The sequence below is a fragment of the Cyprinus carpio genome, chromosome B2 (genome assembly GCF_018340385.1).
Source record: "Cyprinus carpio isolate SPL01 chromosome B2, ASM1834038v1, whole genome shotgun sequence".
Lineage (NCBI taxonomy): Eukaryota > Metazoa > Chordata > Actinopteri > Cypriniformes > Cyprinidae > Cyprinus > Cyprinus carpio.
Genome location: NC_056598.1, coordinates 30,123,913 through 30,151,415, shown reverse-complemented (window position 1 = coordinate 30,151,415; position 27,503 = coordinate 30,123,913). Strand labels below are relative to the sequence as shown.

The 27,503-nt window shown below is 33.6% G+C and overlaps 1 pseudogene; it reads right to left on the bottom strand.

Annotated features, from left to right (window-relative positions):
* Positions 1-65: 65 nt before the first annotated feature.
* On the bottom strand, positions 66-27,503 carry LOC109090415 (annotated as a pseudogene).

Below are 27,503 nucleotides of genomic sequence, written 5' to 3'. Positions count from 1 at the left end.
GGCGACAAGTCACTGATTTGATGACTGAATCATTCATTCAGTTGATTCGTTCGAACGGCTGATTCATTCAGGAATGAAGCAAGTGACTGTCTTTATGAACTGATGGAACACTTTAATCCCTGTGAGCATCCGTCTCTCACGTGGCACTATTTATTGATCAGCTTGACCAGACTCTGCCGGAGGTCGTTGAGGTCGAAGATCTTGACGTCGAGGATCTGAACGACCCTCTGCACCTCGTTCCCGGCGCGCTCGCGATCCTCCAGCGCCGACGTCAGGTTCTGCTCGACGTTCTGCACGCGCCGCTCCAACTCAACGTTCCGCATCTCCAGCTCCTGAAACACATTCACACACACCGCAGGGATGTCCAGGCTCAGATTTCACCAGAATTAACCCTTCTTAGATAAATATTAAACAAAGTGCTGCATGACGAAGAAACAGAGTTTATTTTCAAAAACAGATTACTCTGTTTTGTTAAATTTTCAAAAATCATGTTTTTATTATGCAATCATGTTTGTATTGTGTTAGTTAGCTGTGATGTTTAGTTATTTTTTAACCTAATTAATATAACCCAACTGCAGTTTGATTAAGATTAATTGGAAAAAGCATGATTTTTGAGAATTTTGTCATTTAACTCTTTAAATATATAAGTAAACACATGATCAGCAATAGTTTTTTTAAGTGATCTTTTAAAATATTTGTAATTTTTTTTACTCCTGTAGAATATTTTAATAAAATAATAACAATTTTGTGTTTACATAATCTTTTAAAGTGTTCCTAAAATTTTTGAAAAATATTTGACTTTTACACAAAAGTCATTCAAGCTAAATTTTAATGTTACAGAAATGCATGACAATTTTTAACTATTAAAAATATAAAATATCATTAAATTGTTTTAATAAAAAATAATAGTGATAATAATAATAATAATAATAATGTATTAATAATGCAGCTGTAATGCATTACAGCTTAATTATTATTATCGATATAATAATTAAAAAAGATAACTACATGTAAAAGTAAAAAAACAAACAAAAAATGCAAAGACAAAAACTAAACCATAGTGGCTGATCTCTTTACAACTGTAAAAGATTTTTCACTTTTACATAAAGCTAAATAATTATTAAAATAAATTTTAATGTTATTAAAATATTAAATAAAATGTTATTTTAATTAACTAATCTAAATTACTTTGAATAAAAAAAAATAATTTTTAAGCTAAATGATTAATATATAATATTTTTTTCATATTAATAAAATATTAAAATAATCATTATTATTTGAAATATACTTATAATAATAATAATAATAATAATAATAATAATAATAATAACTAAAGGTTAAAAAATTTGTTATATTATATTATTCATGCCATTTCTGTGATGCATTAAATGTAATTATTAATACTTCAGAATTAGTCTTTTGCCTTGTTTTATTTTATTGAAATGTTGCGTAGGTGTAAAGCATGCACCTGCAGTCTGTGAATGGCTTCTTCTCTCTCCTGCTTCAGGTCGTGGAAGTTGGACTTCTTACTCTGGAGAATACGGATCTCCTGAAATGCAATAATGTGCAGAAGCATATCATCCAGCGAGGCCTCACTGTGTTTAGTGTCTCAGTTTGAGGAGATGATTGCGGTAACTGGTCTAGAGACTTTCAGTGAAGTGCATCAGTAGGTCGCTGGACTGTGTGTGTGTGTGTGTGTGTGTGTGTGCGCGCTCTCGCCTCGTCCTTTGCCTTCAGCAGGTTCTCCAGCTCCTCCAGGGATTGAGTGAGCTCGTCTTTCAGCATGTCGCTGGGTCCCTGAGCGCCGTGAGCCTCCAGATCTGCCACCTACAGACACACAATAACTCATCTGTCAGAGCCGTCGTTACTCTGATGGTGCCTGCAATTAACAGAGCACGCTCACATACACATCTGCCATCTGCAAAAGTGCATAAAAAGTCCTTAAATCCAACTGATTTCATTAATATTACCCTGAACTGCAAAGGCCCAACAATATGTGAAATCATTAACATGACTTACAGTAGAACAAGGACAATTTTGGGCCGAAATATTGTAGTTTGACTAAATGCATGATCTTTCACATGAACAACAAATAAAAAAAATTTAAAAAATGAACCTATATATGTTGCTCCTCATGATTCAGACAGATTTGATTCATCAAATTCCAAAATGATTCTTCAATTTGACCTAATATTTTAATGTGCATTTTAATTATTTGACGTTTACATAACAGCTTAAGTGAGATGCATTTTAGGAAATGCATTTTAAATGCATGATTACTAAAAAAATACATTTTAGTACAAAATTATTATTAGTATTAAAATAACAAATTAAAAAAAAAAAAAAAAGCAAAAAATGTTTATAAAATTATTTGTCCTGTACATAATAGTCATTTGTACTTAAGTGAGATGTTACAGAAATGCATTTTTAAGCATATAAATGATCTTAAATATTACTATAATAACACTTTAACATTAAAAAGCAAAAAAAAATTTAAAAAAAAGTTTGTAAAAATATATTTCATTTGCACATACATTAATTATTTTTACATTTAAGCTAAACTATTAAAATGTAATCATTTTAATATTAAATTATTAATAAAATAATTAGATGTAAAAAAGCAAATGTTGGTAAATATATATTTGACTTACACAGATGTTACTGAAATGCATTTATAAGCTAAATTATTAAAATATATATTTGATATAATATTAATATTATTATTAAATGATTCCTCCAATTATTGTTCAAATAAATTAATGCGGGAAATAATGCAAAAAAAAAAAAAAAACTAGTACCACTTGAAAGTGAACAGAGTAAATATTTAATTTACTATTCGATTTGCTATCTGATTTTTAATTAATAATAAAATGAATATATATTTTTTTACTCTTTTATACAATATTATATTATATTTTTAATCATTAAATATCATTGAATAATTTTAGCTATTATTAAACTAATAATGAAAAAAACACCTACTAAAAACACCAAAAGCAGTCAATCTCTATACAATTGTGAATCCTGTGTAAATATAGTACATTTAGGCCATTTCTGTGCTGCACTCTCACACACGCACCAAAAGCAACACATTTTCAGTGATCTGATTTTCACTATATTACACACCATAATAATGAAGTTAACATTTTTTTACCCATATCAAACACAAAGCAGTCCATCCTCTATACAATTGGGAATCTTGTAAATATCATTTTGAATACATTTTAGGGCACATTAATTTAAACTACACAATGAAAAAACACACCTACACACACAAAACACAGCACACAAACACTCCGTCTACTACAATTGTGAATCCGTGTAAAATAAGTACAGCAGCCGGGCACAAAGGATCTGTGCGGCACTACCCACACACACAACACAGGACACACACACACAGAGCAGGACTGGCTTATTTGTCACACACACACACAACACTAGCACACCCACCATCGGCAACACACACTCAGTAGAAGTGGAGCAGCTCCCTAAAGGTCTGACACTCACACCACACTCTACAACTAGAGACAGTCGTTTAGTTTTTTCAACCCCGCACCCCCCCACACTCTCGGAGAAAGAGGATCGGGGGTCCTGTCTGCTCTGCCGCGGAGACATTTCCCCAGTTCTCCTAACTAGGTCTTGAACCGGGTACTGTGTCAAAAAAGTTTCGGATCGTACCCTCTCTCTCTCTCCCCCTCTCCTCTCTCTTCTCTCACTTCTGCCATCTTCTCTCCCACCGATCTGCTCGCTCTCTCTCTCCTCTCTCACGTCACCGCTCTCTCTCTCTCTCTCTCTCCCTCTGGGCACTCGCCTCTCCTTATTTTTTAACCTCCCTGATCGGGGGTCCTCGGCTCCTGGCTCATTTCTCTCTCTCTGCCTCCTCTCTCTTCCTCTCTCTCGCTCTACTCCCAGTCCCCAGTGAGACATGAACCATTTTCCACCACCTGGTCGCCTGATCTGAGCTCAGAGACGCAGCGAGATCCAGGGCCACCTCACACAAACGCCGGCGATCAGAGATAACAGAGCAAACCAGAAAATAATGACAATCCGTTCAGATCCACGGACAGTCCCAGCATTTCTGACTGCTTATTGCTTTTGATTCTCACTTGGACTTGAACCCTGTTTTCCTTCTTAAATCCCATGAAATTATCAAGCAGGTCAATTAAATTGCAAGGTTTTTTTTTTTTTTTTTTTTTGACACAGTGGAAATATTTCTGATTATTATCAATGTCGACATAAATTACACGTTATTTATTTAAAATGTAAATAAAATGTATTTATATACATATATATAGTATCTATCATATATATAGATATATATTATATATAAAAATTATCAATAAAATAATGTATATAAAAATAATGTTAATAAAATTATATATGATTTTTACATGCACAAATTTGTAATATGAATAAATTATTTCCATTTTTTATTATTAATAAAATAATGTCATGCAAAAAATATATTCAATAATTCAATATTATTAGTAAAATAACGTAATAAAAAAGTTTCATAAGTAGCAGCAAATAAATTAAAAAAACAATAAAAGAAGTTAAAATTGATAAAAAGAAGTCATTGGCATGCTGGATTTCAATTTTTTTTTGTAATGCATTTTGAGTAAATAATGTGAAATAAGCATAACTTAATTTTAGCATTTTTGTGAATGTCTTTTAGTCTAATATAAATTCATGTTTCAGTTCTATGTTTAAAGGAAAACCATTTACCTTACACTATCAGCCAATATTATAATACTTTTGTATATTTACACATAATAAATGTATTAAAATCAAATCACATCAAAGTCTTATTTTGGGTGTGTGTGTATTAACTTTTTCACATTGCTTCAAAACATTTATTATAGTTAACTAAAACATTTTATTAAAGTCATAATTTTTATATTAATAAAATAAAATAAAATAAAATTACTTGAAATAAAATAAACGTTGACTGAAATAAATAAAGGCAACATTTCTCATTTTTATCAGTTTAACTTCAAGTACTAAAATAACCAAAACCTGATACACTAAAATAAAAAATAAAATTACTTGAAATAAACATTAACTGAAATAAAATAAAAACTTAAACTTGTTATATTTCAGCTGGTTGCCAAGGCAACATTTCTCATTTTTACTTGAAGTAACCAAAACATATAAATTAAAATTAATAAAAGCTATATATAAAAAAACACTAAAAATGACAAAAAGAAAAACTAAAACTTAAAACATATTGTGATATATTTTTCACATTAATTTTAGTTTAATTAAATTTTAGTTTTAATTATATTTAAATAAATATTTTTAGTATAATATTATTATTAGTGTATTTTTCTGTTAGTTTTTTTTTCTTCGGCAGCCTGTTCCACATCGTATAGTTTCTATATTTTCACCTGATCTCGTAACCTGTCTGTCTCCTCCTGATACGCCGCCAGCTGTTTCTTCCACTGCTCCACGTTAGCGTTAGCCTCATGCAGCGCCGCCTGTTCAGTTTAGCGTTAATATGTCCTGTAACTGAAGAGCCCGTGCCTTCCATTCACCTTCTCACAGTCGAGCTGACACCACACACAAACCTCCGATCTGAGAATAACACAAAGGATCTGAGAATACAGTGATTCTGACCACTTTCCCTTCAACTTCACGGAATATTGTTTAATCAAAATAAAGATAACTTTTACTGAAGCTTTAATGCTCTGTGCATCAAAGCAAGCATGCACACTCTTAAAAATAAAGGTGCTTCACGATGCCATAGAAGTTTTTTTTTTTATTGGTTGTTTAATGAAGAATTTTTTATATGTGGGTTTTTTTTATTATAAAAGCTAAGAAAGAGGTGGTTCTTTAAAGAACCTTTGACTGAATGTTTCTTTGTGGAACCAAAAACGCTTCTTCTATGGCATCGCTTGAAGAACCTTTCGTGCACCTTTATTTTTAAGAGTGTCAGATAATCCTTGCATGTGAACATTCACTGCATTTATTTATGTACCTTTTTTTAAAAGGGGGACACTTAAAGGGTTAAACAAGAGCAAAATGGAAACCAAATATGAATAATCTAATTAAAGTTGATTAAATTAAAAATTATCACCATGGAAACATAAATAATGTGCTTAGGTGTCAAAGGTCATTTTATGATATTGACCAACCAGGGTTATTAACGCTTACTAAAGCTAAAACTATTAAAACATTTTTGTTAATTTAAATAAAGCTGAAATAAAATAAAATATAAATATTGTATGAAAAACTATATGAACATTTGAAGTATTGTTTTTATTAAATAAATTTAAGTTGAAGCACTAAAATTACTCAATTAAATTACATAAAATTAAATTAAATTAAATAAACTAAAATTACACAATCTACAGCTGAAATAAAAAAAATTAAACCTTAATATTATATAATAATCTTTTAAATATATATATATATATATATATATATATATATATATATATATATATATATATATATATATATAAATTACAAAAAATAATAAATACAATTACAAAATTAAAACGACCATTAAAAATCAAAATGAATATATAAAATTAATATTGAAAATATAAGAGCCGCCCAATAAAAATAAATAAATAAAAAAAATCAAAACTATATTAAAAATAAATAAATAAAAACTATAAAAGTATATAAATAATACTAAAATAACACTTTGGCTGACAAAAGAAAATAACAAAACAGAGTAAATTAAAACGGTCCAAATATGTACCATTGTTTTCACATTCTGGCTCACAAATAATGACAAACAACAAACTACTACAGTTTTCAGAACAGCATCTGATCTGTCATTTCCTTTGACTGCAGAAAACTGTGCAGCGCTTAGTGCATGAAATGTTTCCAGGAATAAAGTGGAGCATCACCACACACACACTGGTTACTTTACAGGAACTATTCAGATGCTCTCCATAGCAACCCTGTTAGAAAAGAGTCCTGTGATGATTGAACACAAGAGCAAACGGCTGGTTCCTGTGTGTGTGTTTATTACTCATCAGACTAATGGCAGATCAGTACAGCGTCTCTCCTGAATGTGTCAGACGAGCTGCTTCACCAATGGAAAACCCCCAAAAATGAAAAAATAAAAAAAAATTGTATTTAAAATGTAAAAATATTTCTGTTTGCTAACAAAATGTGAGTGGTGTTTGCTAGTGATGTACTGACATTTATTGTGGTTTCTTGTTTCTGTAAAAAAAATCAACGTTTTTATTTCAGGGTTATTATCGGTAAGTAAAAGTTTCTTTTTTCTGTAAAAAAATAAAATAAATGTTAACTGCAATAAAATAAAATATTAAAAACTTTTAGCTATATTTGCCAAATCTACAATTCTTATTTTTATTTAGTTTAACTTGATGTACCAAAATAACTAAAACTAAAATAAAAAAAATAATAAAAACTACTGAATATTAATATAAAAAAAAAATAAAAATTAACTTTTAGCTATACAAATGAAAAAAAAAAAAACACTAAAAAATTATATTTAATTTTAAAATGAAAATATAAAATTTAACAAATTGATTAAAAATAATAATAAAACTATAATAGTAACGGAATGATATAAAATAACACAATTATATTTAGTTGAAAACTAAAAACAAAAATAAAGTTTATTTAAAAATAATTTAATTAATCAAATTTATTCATTTATTTAATCAACATTGAACATTTAATATTTATATATAATTTAATTAATCAGGCAGTTTTATATCAACTTTTTAATTATATAATTATGTTTTTATTATATAATTTGGAGTTGAATTCTAAACATTTCTCAATAATGGCTGTAATAAAGCCAATTTTCATGACAGATTTATTGAAACATACATTAATTAATGAAGACAAGAGGTTAAAATATAAATCTAATATGTAATATATGAATATGTAATATAGTGCATATATATATATACTCCTCTCCAGAGTTATTTTTCTAGATAAATAAGTTTATGGATGTTAAAGGACTCACCTGAGGTAAATGTGACATTACAAGAAGCTGAAATGTTGAAGTTGAAACACTGATTGAGTGATTGCATGAAAGATTATACATTTCAGTAAGTTGTAGTGTTTATTTTAGCACCTTCTGGTGTTCATTCATGTTTATTTCTTGCTGTAATTAAAAATCATTGCTTTGTTTAATGATTTCAGCCCTTAATAACCGATTCAGCTAAACCAAAAATGCAGATATGTCGATGAAGATGCAAGTGTGCTGGAGGCGGTTGCTATGCAGTTGCTAAGGTGTTGCTACAACAACTCACATGTAATTGTTGGCGCTCAGAAAGCTGAATTTAGGGGCATTTTATGGGCTCTTTCATGCAGGAAAAGGCCCATTATAGTGTGATAAATGGCTGTTACACTCTTCCTCCTCCAATATTTCCCCACAAATGTGTGAAGGCGGATGTGCAGTAGACGTCTTACCCCTCTGAGAGCATCTTCTTAATGCGCTCCTTCTCTGAGGACAGAGTAATGTCAGCACTCTGGCTCGGAAGAGCTTGTCCTCCGGTCCATTCACACACATCACTGGAGGAGACTGCAGCCTGGCAAATCAAAACTATATTAAAAATAAATAAAATAAAAAACTATAGAGTATATCAATAGCCCAAAATAACACTTGTGGCTGACAAAAGAAAATAACAACAAGTAAATAACGGGCCAAATATGTACCATTGTTTTCAACATTCTGCTCCCAAATAAATGACAACACCAACTATACATGTTTCAGAACAGCATCTGATCTGTCATTCCTTTACTGCAGCAAACTGTGCCGCGTAGTTGCAATGAATGTTTCCAGGATAAAGTAGAGCATCATCACAACCACACACACTGGTTACTTTACAGGAACTATTCAGATCTCATCCATACAACCCTGTTAGAAAAGAGCTCCTGTGATTATGAACCCATCTCGAACGCGGTTCCTGTGTGTGTGTTAATTCCTCATCAGACTAATTGCCGATCAGCTAAAACAGCGTCTCATCCTGAATGTGTCAGACGAGCTGCTTCACCAATGGAAAACCCCCAAAAATGAAAAAATAAAAAAAAATTGTATTTAAAATGTAAAAATATTTTCTGTGTGTGCTAACAAAATGTGAAGTGGTGTTGTGCTAGGATATTAACTGATCATTTATTGTGGTTTTCTTGTCTTCTCGGAAACAAAAAATCATCAACGTTTGTTTCTTGTTTCTGTAAAAAAAATCAACGTTTTTATTTCAGGGTTATTATCGGTAAGTAAAAAGTATTATAAAATTTTAAATTTTAAAATTTTTTTTTTTTTGTATAATATATGTTTTATGCAATAAAATAAAATTTGTTTCTAACAATTCCTTATTTGTATTTAGGTTTAACATTGAATGTCACCAAAATAACTAAAACTAAAATAAAAAAAATAATAAAAACTACTGAATATAAACACAAAAAAACAACTAAAAATGACAAAAAAACACAACAAAACCACTAAAACTAATATTAAAATAAAAACAGAAAATCTAAAATTAAACACCGATTAAAAATAATAATAAAACTATAATAGTAACGGAATGATATAAAGTAATGATATTATATTTAGATTGTTAACTAAAAACAAAAATAAAGTTTATTTAAAAATAATTTAATTATTTAATAATTTTTTTATTTTTTTTATTTAATTTGAATTTATTATTTTTTTTTTTATATTATTTTGTTTATTGTTTTTGTTTCTGTTTGTAGTTTTTTTTTGAATTCTACAGTTGTTGGCTGTGGATGTAGCTAAATTTATTTTTTCATGACAGATTGAAATAATGAATATGTAATATATGATAGTGCATATATTATAGATATATATATATATATATCTATAATATATTATAGTATATTTTACTGATTTATTTTTTTATTTTTATAGGTTTATGGGTTTTATGGGTGTTAACTGAGGTAAATGTGACATTACAAGAAGCTGTAATGTTTAAGTTGAATGTTTGATTTAGTGATTGGTTTGGTGGTTTATACATTTCAGTAAGTTGTAGTGTTTGTTTTAGTGTTTTCTTTTTTTCAATTTATGTTTTTTTTTCTTGCTGTAATTAAAAATCATTGCTTTGTTTAATGATTTCAGCCCTTAATAACCGATTCAGCTAAAAACCCAAAATGCAGATATGTCGATGAAGATGCAAGTGTGCTGGAGGCGGTTGCTATGCAGTTGCTAAGGTGTTGCTACAACAACTCACATGTAATTGTTGGCGCTCAGAAAGCTGAATTTAGGGGCATTTTATGGGCTCTTTCATGCAGGAAAAGGCCCATTATAGTGTGATAAATGGCTGTTACACTCTTTTTCCTCCTCCAATATTTCCCCACAAATGTGTGAAGGCGGATGTGCAGTAGACGTCTTACCCCTCTGAGAGCATCTTCTTAATGCGCTCCTTCTCTGAGGACAGAGTAATGTCAGCGCTCTGGCTCCGGAAGAGCTTGTCCTCCGGTCCATTCACACACATCACTGGAGGAGACTGCAGCTCGTCAGACAAGTCCTACAACACACACACACACACACACACACACACACACACACTGTTATCAGATGGATCCAGACACACACTCACAGCTCAGTCTCCGTCTGACTCACACTGACACACTTCAAGGTAAATCCTTTTAACAGACAACTAAAAAAAATACCTTACGATATTTACAGTAATAGAAATAAATAAAAATAACATATAAACAGTGCCATCTGTGTGTCCCGGTAAATACTACTGAACTTAGTCCTATTATTCAACAATGACTGCTTTTTTGCACGTAATGCAAACTAAATACTTTTATTTTCAAATGTTTTTCATCATGTTGGCATATTATGAAAGAAATGTGATCCTGTCACAGGATACTAATGTTGTTATAACTGTAATAGTACACAGCAATGCCAAGGTGTGATTACTAGGCACAAAAGAAGCCACAGATCGTATCAAACAGTGACACTATCAGAACATAGTCAGCCATTTATTACAATTCTAAATATTTGCATTGCTTATAGTGTATAAAACATTAAATAATTACAGTACAAATGGCACTGCTGATGAGGGACCCAGTAAGTTTGAAATGCATAACAAGTCTTATAATAATAAAAGATGAGCAAATTCACCATAAATAGCAGAATTCTATCATTACAAATAAACCAGCAATAAACCAGTTTTCAGTTGTCATTGTAAACCATTATTTCCACTTGGTCATTTTACTGCATCATTCACAGCCAGGTATGAAATATGATTGGTTTCTGGTGAAGGTGAAGCCCGTCTGTCTCAGTCTCGTGTGAAAATGACCTGATTCTGCTCCTGCAGTGGCAGATGATGCTCCAGGGTTGACTGGGAGTCAGCTGACTGTGGAGCTCGTGGGACACGTGATGTGTGTGTTAGAGCGTGATAAAGCACAAACCCTCTTTACTACATCAACAGCAGCTGTTTATATTCCCACAAAACTGTGAATCACACCGCGGCGCTCATGCTGACGTGTGCGGGAGACAGACTCACCTGAGAGAACTGAAGCCATCCCGGTTGAAAGCATTGAGAGAAAACCATAAGAGATACAGTCATTCCCATCATTTAACATGCTGCTCACACACTTCTACAGATCTACCTGCCATCTTTTGGATCAGAAACATGTAGTGTCAAGCAAACAGATTAAAAATTAGATCAAATTATTGCAATATATTGAATCAGAATGTTATAGCGGTTGAGGGCAAACGTAACACTTGAAAATATATTAGCCTATTTATCTCAAATAAATATATAATTGCTTTAATGCTTATAAACAGTACTTAAATTAAATTATAGTTAACTGTTTCCCCACCAGCATTTTTTTTTAAAAGTTGCCAGCCATTTGTTTTGTTTTTTTTAAATTATGTTTGATTGCATTATGTTTTTTTTGTTTGAATATTTGAATATGCAATACACTTAAATAAAGATCAAAGCCTCTACTTTTAAACAAACAAAAAAAAAAAAAACAGTTTTATTCTAGCTTAAAGCATTATTTTTTTATCAACACTTGAATATAGGTAGGTTTCATAAAAATTTATAATTTTGAGCAAAAACGTGAGAAAATCAAATTTTTATCAAAAACTACATCTGGATAATATTCAGTATGATTATTAAAGCATAGATCGAGTAAATCTCTTCAATCAACACCTCCAAAGCTTGCACAGACATTTACCACTTCCTGGATCATCATTTTACTCCGTAACATTATGCAGTTTTCATTTATATGCTGTCTATTGCTGATGATCGCATTATTTATCATATGCATCTGTTTACATAAGAGATCGCTAGTTTTTCCATCCTGTTCACTTGTGTTTTTTGTTCGGGAGGTTTTGTACTCGTTCAGAAGATGTGTAATAGCGCCCCCGAGTGTATAACAGTGAAAACACGGAAAGCTGTAAAAATTCATCAATGGCGGGAAAAGAGTTAATTAAAACTGAAAAAACTAATAAACATTTAATAAACTTTTTTTTTCCTTTATAAACATTAAACAAAACCTTTCTTTACTTGAATTAAAAAAAAAAAAAAAACATTAAAGACTCAAAAATTATTTTATTGCTGAAATAACCTCATTTTATTTCCTCCAACCTAGAGAACTCTACTGAGCATGTGCAGTACAAGTGTCACTCCGGTTTGATAGCAATTGATTAAATTCTCACAGTCAGTGTTTGAGATTGACAACAGTATTCGCTAATCTTGAATTGTCTCGTTCTCACAACATGAGCAAGACTAAACTATGGTCTGTATGAATGAGTAACTCTTAAGTCCAAATCAAGCCTAAAATCCCAGATTTCAGGCGTCACTCTGGATTATAACCAAACTGTGTGTGAATGCAACAATGTTTAAAGGGTTAGTTCACCCAAAAATTAAAATTAGCCCATGTTTTACTCACCCTCAAAGCACCCTAGGTGTATATGACTTTCTTCTTTCAGATTAATCCAATCAGAGTTGTATTAAAAATTGTCCTGGCTCTTTCAAGCTTTATAATGGCAGTGGGTGGGTGTTTTTGTTCATCAGTCCAAAATTAGTCAAAAAAAGCATTTTTGTAAAAAAAAAAAAAAATCCATATTTAAAACGATAAAAACTGTTTTGTGTAACTTCTGCTATCCTACGGTGGATGATGTAGAACGTAGGGGCAGCGCATGCGAGCATGACTCTCACAAAAACCAACGTTTGTTTGCAGGAGCAAAGGAAGCAAAGTTTCCTCTTGGCTTATATCGAAATCCTCAGACATTTTTCTTTAACAAAATCTCATTTTGTGCTTCTAATTCATGACTTCTAATTCAAATATGGTTTTGTTCTCTCTCTGTCCTACTTCCTCATTCGTCACTAATCACCGGCGCTTACACTATACATATGTCCTACGTCATCCGTCCGGAATGGCTTCCGCCTACAACAGTTAGCAGAAGTGAGAAAAAAGTGTTTATATCATTTTAAATATGAATGTTTGTCTTACAAAAATGCATCGATTCGCTACAGGAGGCCTTTATTCACCGCATGGAGCTGTGTGATGCGTGTTTTAATATGGACGGATGCACTTTATTTTATTACTTTTGGACTGTTGAACAAAAACACCCACCAATGCCATTATAAAGCTTAAAAGAGCCAGGACAAGTTTTAATATAACTTCTGGATTCGTCTGTAAGAAGAAAGTCATACACACCTAGGATGCCTTGAGGGTGAGTAAAACAAGGACAAATTTTCATTTTTGGGTTAACCAGCCCTTTAACACTGAAACAGGACTGATGAATGCATTCTGCTGCTGAATCTTGATTCAGTCCTCTCAGATTCTGTGTAACGAGAACAGATGCGAAACTGAAGCGGACTGAGCAGAAGTCAGTGTGAACAGCAGAACGAATGGCTCTTGTCAGAATGTCGAGGTCTGCGTCTCTAACAGCCCTTCAACAGCCTGCTGACCTGAAAAGACCAGCAGCTCGACATCATACGAGAAGACAGACACTAGCAGAGAGTGAAGAGGACGGCTCCGGATAATTTTATTACTGTCCTAGTTCTCCTCTCACTTCCCAGTGAAACAAATGACCCAGCTCATCCTGCTCTAGGATTACAGTAACACTTCTCTCACCACACACACAAGATCTGTCAGAAGAAGAGCAGAAACTACAGGAGGCTTCTAGAATGTTGGGTGGTTGCTAGGGTGTTGCTATGCAGCTGCTACAGTGCTGTGAGTGTCTGTTAGGATGTTGCCTTGTGGATGCTAAGGAGTGGCTGGAATGTGATGCCAGGATTCTAGAATGTTGGGTGGTTGCCAGGATGTTGTTATGCAGCTGTTAAAGTTTTGTCAGTGTCAGGGTTGTCAGAGTGTTGCTATGCAGATTAATGTATCACAAGGCTTCCAGAATGTTGTTTGGCTGCCAGGATGGTTGATAAGGAACTGCTTTAATGCATTACCAGGCTGTTAGAATGATGGGTGGTCGCCAGGGCGTTGCCAAGCAGATACTACAGTGTTGTCAGTGACAGGGTTTGTCAGGGTGTTGTGGGTGGTCGCCAGGGCGTTGCCAAGCAGATACTAAAGTGTTGTCATTGACAAGGTTGCCAGGGTTTTGTTTCTTTGCAGCTGCTAAAGTGCTCTGAGAGATTGATAGGATGTTGCTATGTTTTTGATGACATTTCTGTATGGTTTCTAAGCTGCCCAGTGTTGTGAGTTATTGCCTGGGCAAAGCAATATGGTTGATAAGGTGTTCAACACTCCTATACAGTTGCTTTGGCTTTTCTATGCAGTTGCTAGGGTGTTGTGGGTGCTTGCAAGTCAGTAATTAACTAGTGCCTGAGGCCAGCAAAATGAACAAACATGTCATCAAATTCAAGATATGCACAAATAGCGCCTGCAAAACCTGTTTATGTATTGTATATGTATTGTATGCAAAATAAATGATGTCACACCTGAGGCGCTGCGATATTGAGAGCTGCGGTGCTCAGCTCCATCTTGTCCTGTGATTTCTCTCTGGCCAGACGCGCAGCTTCCTTCACCTCTTTAAAACGCTCAGCAAACTGCAACAAAAACACATAGTGCTGTATTATATAAGAGGTGATGCAAGTATTTGCAAACATGTCTGTGAAAAACTATATAACGTTGGGTTTTTCCACCTTCTTAATTTAATTTGAAGCATTTGCATTCATGTACTTGCACAGAGACAATGCATTGTGTAATTTCTCAATTAATGCCATTAAAAGGTCACATATCAGGAAAATCTGACTAAGTGATATAAGAGGGTCCCTGGTGCATCAATCCAACCGGGGAAATGTGAAAGGACAAACAAGTAAATTTTTTTATTAATCCTTTCTCTGTAAGCTTGTGAAAAAAAGCCGCTCAGATTTCACTCCCCCTGTGACGCAGAAAGGGGATCTTATTATAATACTACCGCCCTTAATCTGCAAGTTTCCACACACGGCGCCACCATTGTGTTTTCATAAGCGGTGTACCAGATTTAACGCCATGGCGAACGTTGGAGCAAAGCAAGCTAACTGTTCTGTCTTCAGCTGTACAGATGAGCACAGAACACTGTTTAGAGTCCCAGCCTCAGAGCTGTGGATTTATTGATTTATTTACTGTATATTACACTACCGCCACACAGATCTAATATAGACATGCGATTTCTTTGCCAGCTGTTTACTTTCACAGATATGAGTGACTGTGTTTTTGTAACTCATGTGTGTTTTTAACATAAACTTGTGTGTATTTGACAGTTTAAGTGCAGAAAGACATGAAAGAGTACTCTCATGCCATGTGACAGCCGCTTTCTGTGCGTTCGCTTCAGATATGCGCGCTCAGAAAACTGCATATCAGACGTTTAAACTAATATGGTTTAAAATGCATGATTTAAGCGACAGACATGATAATCAAAACCAAACAGATGTTCTTAGCAGAATATCCGAGGCACAGACCAATTCTGAAAAAAATGGGGGGAGGGGCGCAGCAGCTCATTTACATTTAAAGAGACATGCACGAAAACAGCGTGTTTCTGCTTTCACTCAAAATAGGCATTTTCAAAATGATATAATAAATGCTCTGTGGGGTATTCTGAGCTGGAACTTCACAGACACATTCTGGGGACGCCTGAGATTTATATAACTTATTGTAAAAAGCGGCATAATAGATGTCCTTTAAAGACATTATTGTCCTGACGTTCACACCTGCTGCAGTTGCTGCTCCGTTGCGAATCCGAGGCCATAGACGGTGTTCGCTCTGCTGTCCGCCCACTGACCGAACTTCTGAGAAGTCTTAGTGAACGTCATGTTGTGGGTGATTGTGCTGTTGATGATCGCCTGCCAAAAGAGAGACATCAATCGCAGAAAATTCTGAATAAGCACCCATTTAAAAGAACACAAAACCAGAATATTAATTGTGAAAAATTAAAATAGTTGACGGTACCATTGACTTCCATAGTATGGAAATAAATACTATGGAAATCAATGGATACCATTAACTGTCTGCTTACCAACATTCTTTAAAATACCGTTTTTTGTGTTTAACAGAATAAAGAAACTCATCCAAAGTTAAAGTTCAGTTAAAGTTAAAAATGTCATCAAATCATGTAACTTTTACACAACATGTGCAAGAATACCAGAAAGGTTTGTGATGCAAATATCCGTAAAGCACTCTTTTCATGGAGAAAAACAAACATTATTCCCACCTCAACAGGATGATTTAGAACCACTACGGCTCAAATAACATCTATTTTTAACAACAACATCTGACCTCAAATAGACCAAGAAAGAGCGATACTGTAAACAATATTTATGCAAGTTTATGCAAACTGCTGATATTATGCTGTGCTGTTTGGGACAGTATTTGAAGATGAGTGTGTATAAAGAAGTTAGAAGAAGAATACTGTAGCACAAGCTGGTGAAAATGTTTCACGCAGCTATAAATAGAAGATCAGTAATAAACGCTGAAGTCTAAACCGCAATCGTTCAGGCTGACAGTCTGACTGGAACCACTCTTATGACCCCTGAGAGAGTGTGAAACATGAAATCTAATAACTGTGAGAGACTGTGATGACAAACACTTCATATGATATGTTGAATGTTTTATAAATATCTAAAATGAACCAGGTTTTTTTTTTATCTGAACAATACAATAAAGCTGCACAAAGATGATCTTCATTTATGTGATCAAACATACTGAAAAAAACTGTAAAATTGTGAATATTATTACAACGTAAAATAGCTGTTTTTTTATGTGAATATATAGTAAAATGCGATTCATTTCTGTGATGCGCAGCTGTATTTTCAGCATCATTACTCCAGTCTTGTGTCACATGATCTTCAGAAATCATCCTAATATGATGATTTGCTGCTCAAGTAACATTTCTGATTATTATCAATGTTGAACACAGTTGTGCTGCACAGTATTTTTGTGGAAACTGTGATGCATTTTATTTTTCAGGATTCTATGATCAATAGAAAGTTCAAAAGAATAGCATTTATTTGAAATAACATTTTTGTAACATTATAAACATCTTTACATTCACTTTTGATCAATTTAATGCGTCCTTGCTGAATCTTAATTGATTTAATGTATATATAAATATTTTTCTAAACAAACAAAAAAATATTTTTATATAATCATAATAATGTAATCATATTGCAGTTTTACAGCTGCACTGGACTCGTGACAGTGAGGTCATCCTGAAATCAGATGTGGGTGAGTTTGAGGTGTTGGATGAAGCCGAGACTCTCCAGTAATCCAGCAACAACTGAGATTTACAGGCTTCTGTAAGAACAATCTGCTCCATTCATGAGTTTAATATGAACGCTGATATCATTGTGTGAGAAGATGAAACGGGCAACAGTTCAGAGGTGAAGTTAAATACCAGTGCATGAGATGTGTTTGTTTACAGTAAAAATATACATATTAGAGTGATTTCTGAAGGATCATGTGACACTGAAGATTGGAGTAATGATGCTGAAAATACACAGAAATAAATTACATTTTATAATACATTAATAAAGAAAGCGGCTATTTGAAATTGTAATAATATGTCACAATATTACTGTATTTTTCGTCAGACTAAAGGAAACTCTGGATCATATTCATGAGTATCAAGATACAAAACAGCACCATATTCTTTAGCCAAACAAATGCCTGGGATATTATTGGGCCTCTTTTCATTTTCAGACTCATTGAGAAGGACGGCAGACAGACAGCGAGCTTCTGCTTCTGATAAACATCCGAATAACACAGCCATGAACCACAGTGCATTCACAGAGCAATATTAAAAAAGCAAAACAATCTGAATGTGTGTATGTGCTTATTCATTAAATCAGCAGTCTCCTCAGAAACACACACTGCTGCTCAAAAGTTTGGGGAACGAAATAAATTAATACTTTTATCCATCAAGGATGCATTAAATTGATCAAAAGTGACAGCAAAAAGATTTATAATGTTACAAAAGAATTCCGTTTTAAATAAACGCTGCTCTTTTAACTTTCTGCTCATCCTAGTATCATGAAAATTAAAATGTATCACTGTTTCTACAAAATGTTGGGCAGCACTGCTTTCACCATTGATAATAATCAGAAATGTTTCTTATATATCAGTATATTAGAATGATTTCTGAAGATCATGTGACACTGAAGAGTGGAGTAATGATGCTGAAAATACAGCTGCGCATCACAGAAATAAATTACACTTTAACACATATTCATGTAGAAGACTGTTATTCTGAATTGTAATAATATTTCACAATATTACTGTTTTCATTGGAATTTTAATTAAATAAATTTAGCCTTGGGGAGACTTTTTTCAAAAACCATTTTTTCTTCGATTATTCCAAACCTCTAGAAGCCCATTTCCTCCACGGAATAAAAACAAAGTTAATGTAATTGCAAATTTTTATCTCCAAATGTGGACTTTACATCTTGCAATTCTGACTTTTTTTATAAACTCAGATGCCAGATATAAACAAAATTCTGACTTTTTTTCCTTACAATTCTGATTTCACATCCTGCAATTGTTTTTTCTCTCTCTCTCTCTCAACAGATTAACCAATTTTAAAAAAATTAATTGCAACTTTTTATCTCACAATTCTAACTTTTTCGCAATTAGGAGTTTGTCTCACAATTTATATAAATATACATATAAATGTGCAATTCTGAGAAGAAAAGACCAAACTGTGAGATACATGTTTATAACTCACAATTCTATGTTTATGGAATTGTGAGATAAAGTTGCAATGACCTTTTTTTAATATCTTTTACCCTGTGTCAGAAACAAGCCTCCATATGAACCTGAACAGCAGATAAAAGCAAAACAAGCTGTCATTGGTCGCTTCACATGTCAATCAGATGCTGTCTAAGTGGGCGGTGCTTGATGAGAACAATCTTCAAACTGTTTCTGTGACTATCGTAGTGACTCAAGGTCGTCTGTGAGCTGCTGTCCTTCCTCCGGAGCGCTCCACTCTTCGATCAGCAGTGGGACAGCTCTGATTCGCTCCATCAACGAGTATTGATTATCCCGACAGGATGCAAGTCATGCAGCTCCGCACCGATGCACTCAACACTCCTCTCGTTCGCTCTGATATCAGGTGTTCACTCCAGCGTAACTCCTCTCGCGGGGAGTATATCGTTCGGCTCTAATCACATGGACTCAGTAATCAGCATCTGAAAGCTTGTAGCTGACAGAGATGTCTATTGCGTTACGGGTGGATTTCCTGGCATGATGAGAACCACGAGAGGCTTTCTGCAAAACCTACAGCACGCTGCTAGTGTGAGGTCTGTGCAACAAGAGTACAGTAGCACATGCACTGAATAGCATGATGACACACATTTGACAAAAGTGCAATAAACAACCAGAGCACATTAAGTGCAATACAGTTTCACACTATGCAATGCACTCCACTGAATTTCCTTTTCCAGTGTGAATAAAAATGAACTGACATCACCTACAACCTCCCTCTTGACTCAATAATTATTGTAAAAGGATTGAAATGTCAAAATAATATTCAGCAATATCTTCACACTATTTCCATAATTGATGAAATTTGCAATGGATTATAGGACTGGACTGAGCTGAATAATGAGTTGACTTCTGTACAGCTTTACATCTGAAAGTGAATTTGTTTCAGTGTTATTTTAGTATCACTGAAATTCTATTAGATTTATTCATATCTTGACCATTTTTTATTTTTTTATTTTTATATGATTTTGTAATATGATTTTGTATATAAACATATATATATATATATATAAATGTCAGTTTTAGTTATCAAGTTAAACTAAATTAAAATGAGTACTTGCTTAATTTTTTTCAGTTAACATTTATTTTATTTCAATTAACATTTTTTTTAATTTTTTTTATTTTTTTAGTTATTATAATAATCGTGTTTTTTTTACCTTTGCTTTTTGACACTGACACTGTTACTGAATTGAATCTAAATTGATCTGAATTATGACACTATTTTTTGCAGTAAAGCAGCTCTAAAGAAGATATTGAATTTGTTTTTATAATTGATGAATTTTACTAAATCAACGCTTATTAATGTTAAGCTGCTCTGAAACAATCTGTATTGTAAATAAATTAAAAAAGGTCTCATACACTATATGCACTATAAACACATCTTTCAAATGCATTTCCATTTGCAGCTGTACAGCGGAGAAGCCGCTGGCTCACCTTGGTCCCGCCCACGCTGATGATGCGGTAGGCGTGTCTGTTGGCGTCGTAGAAGAAGGAGACGGTGACCGCATGCTTGCTGGCCGGGATCCAGTTGCGTTTGGTTGCGGGATCGATCTGGAACACATGAGCTCGAGTGCTGAAGATGGGCTGCTCCCTGCGACACACACAAACACACAGAAAACACCACGACTGAACTCAGCTCAGACTCATACATTCATACTTCAAACTCAGAAATCTGGGATTTAAAACGTACACCTGGAAATACACAAAGATTCAGAAATGTTGATAAACATAAAAAAAATCTATTTCAGATTCCACACTATAGGCCTATTATTTATCAAATAATGAACTTGCTATTATTATCAAATTCATGATAGTTCAATAATATATCATATTAATGCCACATTGTTTTTTTTTACTTTTCACATTTAAGTTAAATACTATTATAACTAATTATATATATATATATATATATATATATATATATATATATATATAGTTAATAAATAAGTTTGTTCTTAATATAATTTAAATATATATGATTATTATTTAATTTTAAGAATTTTATATACACACACATTTCATATATATATGAACACATTTATATTTCAGTGTTGGTTTTATATATAGTGTGTATATATATATATGTGTGTGTGTGTGTGTGTGTGTGTGTGTGTGTGTGTTTCTGAAAAGTATCAAAATATATCCCTAGATTAAATGGTATGGACATAAGAGTATAATATTAGCCAAATAATAATAATAAATAAATTAAATAAATAAATAATATATATATACACAAAATTTTACATTTTTGGCAAATTTTTGTACACACACAGCATTCATTTTTTTTAAATAAAATAAATAAATAAATAATACCTATAGAGAGAGAGAGAGAAGAGAAAATACTAAACAGGAAATCAAAACCAGACAGTTAAAAAAAGCACCAGAATCAAGGAACGAAGAAAAACATTATTAAACATCAAAAACATTATTTAACATATAATATATGGAATATATAGCAGATGAATACTTGACCAGATCATTGTGTGAAACAATCAGCTGAAATCAGGAAGAGAATCTGGAAGGATTGGATTTCAGAAATGTAGAATGAAATAATCTAATGCAATGCATCAGGAGCAGGAAGAGCAGAAAGATGATCCTCTTCCTATCCTGCCCTTTCCAGAAATGAACACGGATCTGACTATTACCATCCACATCACTTCTGTCAGTCACATTATGAGCTGCTGCGTCCGTGCCTCATAAATCTAACGTTTGCTGGCGGTTTTGCCCACTGACTCATCTGAGAATATGAATACAGACATGAACGATGTCTAAAAGCAGTGTTTGAGGTTTGTGTGACCACAGCAGAAGCTGAAATAGTCTTGGAGCTCATTTGAGGAGAGCTTTCATTATTCTCCCTTCAGCATGTCATTTATTACAGAAGAGCCGTGAGTCATGAGTGAACGGTGATTTTATGATTGTATGAAATACACGCTGAGAGCAGACGCGAGGAATAAAGTCAAACCAAGATTCAAACCATGAGCTCCTGCAGACTGACACGTCTTTCACTGAGCTTTCACGTCACACGACTTTGAATGAGACAAAATATAAAATAACACTTCAGTATATTTTGAGCATTATTCTCCATACTTACTGTGTCACTGGCAACATCCACCAGCAGTCTTGGCAATAGATCACACAATTTTTCTCTTTTCAAATACTTTTTTGGGGGTATTTTGAACAATAATGCTGTATAATAAATGCATATTTTAATTATTTTTGTTGCTTAACACTTTTTTTTAAACACATTTGCTATCAAATTTTTTAAACTGTGAATTTTAAAATTAAATATATTCAAAAGTTTAGGTTTGGTTAAAAAAATATATATATTGAAAGAAGTTTCTTCTGCTCTCCTAGGCTGCATTTATTTGACCAAAAATACAGTAAAAATTGTGAAATATTGCTACAAATTAAAACAGCTGTTTTCTATGTAAATTTATAAAAATGTAATTTATTTCTGTGATGTGCAGCTGTATTTTCAGCATCATTACTCCAGTCTTCAGTGTCACATGATCTTCAGAAATCATTCTAATATGCAGATTTGCTGCTCAAGACACATTTCTGATTATTATTAATGTTGAAAACAGTTGTGCTGCACAATAACTTTGTGGAAACTTATACATTTTATGTTTCAGGATTCACAGATGAATACAAAGTTCAAAAGAACAGCATTATTAAATAGAAATCTATCTATCTATCTATCTATGTATCTATATCATTTTCATATATATACACAATTAATTCCAAAGTAAATTAAAAATGAAAATGATCATTTAATATAACTTACAGTAAAAAAGTTTAGGTAAATGTTCATTTTTTATCATTAAATTGCATTAAATTTATGTATTATACATACAATTTGTCTGGATTTGAATTGATCAGGTTTTGAATCCTAGTTAAAAACGCATAATCATTTTTTATCATAATAAACCTCTCATTGTATATCATGAATATTGTTGCTCTGACAAATTGCTTTTGTTCCTATATTGTAAGTTGCTTTGAATAAAAGCATCTAAATTCATTAAAAAAAAAACACTGTTTGAGAATTATTTGCATTTAAATATTCAACACAGAGGCTGATGATTTTTAGCCAAATCACCGAAATATCCGTCTATTGCTTCTGCATGTCTACAGATGTTTCAACCCATAATAACCCCCCACACACACACCCTCTCCAACCAGCAGCTCACTTTCCTCGTCTTGTGGAGGCCACCTCGCTTCTTATAGCCTGGCCTGAATTCCCAGAATTCCATGGGGTAAGTCTCCCGGCTTCCCTCGTCACAGACTCGGCTATGATCAGCGCAGCTCCTTCATCTGTCTGAGAGGCGCTCAGTAACGAGCCGGGGGTCTGTAAACTGTCCAGCGCCAGAGATCGACCAACTGCACCGAGAGCCAGATCAACCTCAACCAAACCCCAGAGCGACCCACACTCTCAGACCTTCAATGCGGTTTGCATCGCTTCAGCAAGTGTGTTGCAGCCCGGACAGACAGTTTCTTACACATTTCTGCTCATATAATCATAAATAAATGAACGAATGTATCTTGAGCATTACTGTTATACACTATGCTACTGTTCAAAAATTTGGAGTCAGTAACATTTTTTAAATGAATTTAATACTTTTATTAATTTAAAGTGCATTAAATTAATCAAAAGTGACAGTAAAGACATTTATAATGTTGCAAAAGATTTCTCTTTCAAATAAATTCTGTTCTTTTGAAATTTCTATTCATCTGTGAATCCTGAAAAATAAAATGTATCACCGTTTCCACAAAAATATTGTGCAGCACAACTGTTTTCAACATTGATAATAATCAGTAATGTTTCTTGAGCAGCAAATCAGCATATTAGAATGATTTCTGAAGATCATGTGACACTGAAGACTGGAGTAATGATGCTGAAAATACAGCAATCAATTACATTTTAACATATTTACATAGAAAACAGTTCATTTAAATTATAATAATTTCACAATTTTACTGTATTTTTGATCAAATAAATTCAGCCTTGGTGAGAAGAGATTTCCTTTCAAAAAACATTTTAAAAAATTACCAAACTCAAACTGTATAAAAACACTTTACACCATCACCTCAATTCCTGTTTAATATTCTGATTCATCTGACTTCACATAATGGCAATAAAATGGGTTCTAAATGCAATTCCATATTAACCTTGCAGCAATGCAGCTAACTAGAAAAATAAATCTGTGTTAACCAGAAGTAACCTCCGCGCTGTCTCGAAACACAAGTCTAACAGCCAAGAGACCATTAGCTGTTCACTGTTATATTCTACACTGGAGTGTGTGAGTGTGTGTGTGTGTGTGTGTGTGTGTGTGTGTGTGTGTGCTTAGAGATCACTGAACCCTCAAGCTGTCCATTTGCATTTCAGCTCTAATTGCCTTTTTCCAAATTTGTTTATGCAACGAGGCAATTACTAGGAAATTAACCTGGTACTGCATCTTTACTCTATATGTAGTATATACTTTCCTGACACTAAATCACTACATAATCTTTCCCTGTGCTTAACGAACATGGAGATATGACTTCATATACTGAAATTTAAAAGAATTATTCACTCAAAAATGAAGATTTGCTTATCCTCAGGCCATCCAATATGTGTGTGAGTTTGTTTCTTCATCAGATTTGTAGAAATGTAGCATTGCATCAGTGTCTCAGCAATGGATGCTCTGCAGTGAATGGGTGCCGTCAGAATGAGAGTCCAAACAGCTGATAAAAACATCACAATAATCCACAGCACTCCAGTCCATCAGTTAACATCTGGAGAAGACACAAGCTAAAACAAAATCCATCATTAAGATGCTTTTTAACTTCAAACCATTGCCAAAATATAACCCATAATCAAAATAATAAAGCTTACTCCTCCAATGAAAAAGTCCATCTCCTGTTGTCTCTCACATCAAAATCCAGCCACATATTTGTTTAGAGCTGTTTTGGACTGTTGTAAACAGTGCTTGATCTGTGCAGATTTCTCTCCTGATTCAGACCAGACCCTTTTTTTCACTGGAGGAAGTGTTATTATGGATTATGGACTTGTATTTTAGCTAAAACATCTTAATGCTGGATTTGTTTGGGATTTTTTTTTTTGATGATGTTATCTTATTGAATGGTGTTCTGTGGATTATTGTGATAATTTTATCAGCTGTTTGGACTCTCATTCTGACGGCACCCATTCACTGTGATGCACTACTGCAATGCAAACATTTCTATAAATCAGATGAAAAAACTCATCTACATCTTGGATGGTCTGCACATTTTCGCAAACGTTCATTTTTGGGTGAACTTTTCCTTTAAAACAAAGAGGGATCGTTTGAAGAACAATCCAGTTAGAATACAGAAATTCGGCCAGGCGTGTTCTGACCCGACAGCATCCCACCTGACCGCTGCTGAACTAATTAACTGCACCATCACTACTCTACTGATTTAACCCATTACAGGCCTCCTGAAGGCCAAAACAGCTTTATGAACATCCATAAAGCATCCAGCACACTGAGATGGACACTTGAGACGCCGCAGAGCATATATTGTACAGTCGTCATGGCAACTAAAAAAAGCACAATGCTGGCTGTTTCATAAACAATATCCCATGACCTTTTTTTCATGTTGTATGTCATTTCTACAAGGGATTAATACAGTATGAGAAAAAAAATCTCCTTTCATCTATACAGTCATAATTCCTGCATAATGTGTCTCACTAAGAGCAGAATAAATGGGTCATCAGGTGCTTTCTCCATTCTACAAAGTGATTTTTATAAGTGCATTTCTATGTGCTGCTTTGCAACGATCTGTATTATATAATGCACTATAAAAATAAAGAAGATTTATTAAATTATTAATTTAATATATTTACTAATTAAAAATAAGGGCTGCCAGGAGATTCTTTAAAATTGTTGTTAGCGATCATAGTAAAAATGGATCAATTAATCAGATGTGGCCCAATTATCGGTTTATTTATAAAAAAAATAAAAATAAAAATAAAATAAATTAAAAAAAACCTCAGTCGAGGGTCTCCGGATCTGACAAAGACATTAAATCATGACTCACCTCTCTCTATGCAACGAAAACATTCTTACTGGACAGATGAGGGTCTTTTTCTGCCATTAGAAATGAGAGAAAGAAAAAATAAGAACATTAATCCACCCGAACAGATACAGTTTAAATATGCACTGAAAATATGGAGAAAATGAAGGGCATATTTAGGTCAAGGTTGTGGCTGTTGTCTTCTTGATCATGAAGTAATCTGATTAAGCAAAACCTTAACATCTATGACTAAATATAAATTATGCAAATAATAATTAAATATGAGTATTCATTATTTTTATTTCATAAAATGTGTTTATGCATTTATTCATTGTTAAATAAAAAATAATTAAGAAATACAAAAGAAATGTAGTTGACAAACTTGATTTTCAACATCAAGCTCTAGATGTTAAATGCAAGTTAAAATGCAGTGTGTTTCTGGTCACCATGCAGCTAAACCACCTTTCAGCTTTCTTGCAGGTCACTTTTAAAACGAGTTGGAAAAAACTGCATGTATAATGATAATTTGTACGCAATCATGTTGCTTGCATGCATTATAGCATATCATACCGTGTCAAATATACAACGACGATCTCCACAGTTTCCTCACGAAGGACTGTCCTAAATAAATACATATTCTCTTCGAAGCATACAAACAGTTTTCACATAGTCTAATGACATCTAAGTGCTCTGTTAAGCTTCAGTTTCGCTCAGTTAAAGTCTCGAAGTTCCTATGAAAGACTACGACAGAGCAGACTCTTACCCCATGTCGTTGTAAACACACAGGATGTCAAACTCTTGTTCCTGTTCTGAAGCAACTTTTTACAGCCTGTAGGATCTGTGGGGTCTGTGGGGTCGGTAATCCGAGTCTGGAGTCTTTCTACACAGTGAAAATGGCATATGTGTGCATGCAGCCCGCGAATGCAACAGCAGCAGCTGCAGATACTGGATGTGATGACCGGGTCAGTTCCTCTTTTGCCCGCGTTTGTCTTCGCTGTAGTTCAGTAAGAGCGCGGACTCGCGGGAAAGCCCGCCGGCTGTCACGCTCCGCGTTCTGATGTTTCCCGCAGCGACTTTGATGACGCGCCGCGACTGTTACTTTGTAACCAGTTTGGCTTTGATGTCCCGCCGCTCTGTGATAGAGCGCTGCCGCTGGCGGGGTTTTGAAGAGCCTCGCGCGCGCCGTCCAGCGGACAGAAGCGGAGCTGCAGCATCATTGCGGCGCCCCTCGCCCTCTAGTGATTAGAGAGCGAAGATCCGTTTATCATAACAGAGACATTTGTGCTGATGTAACCCGA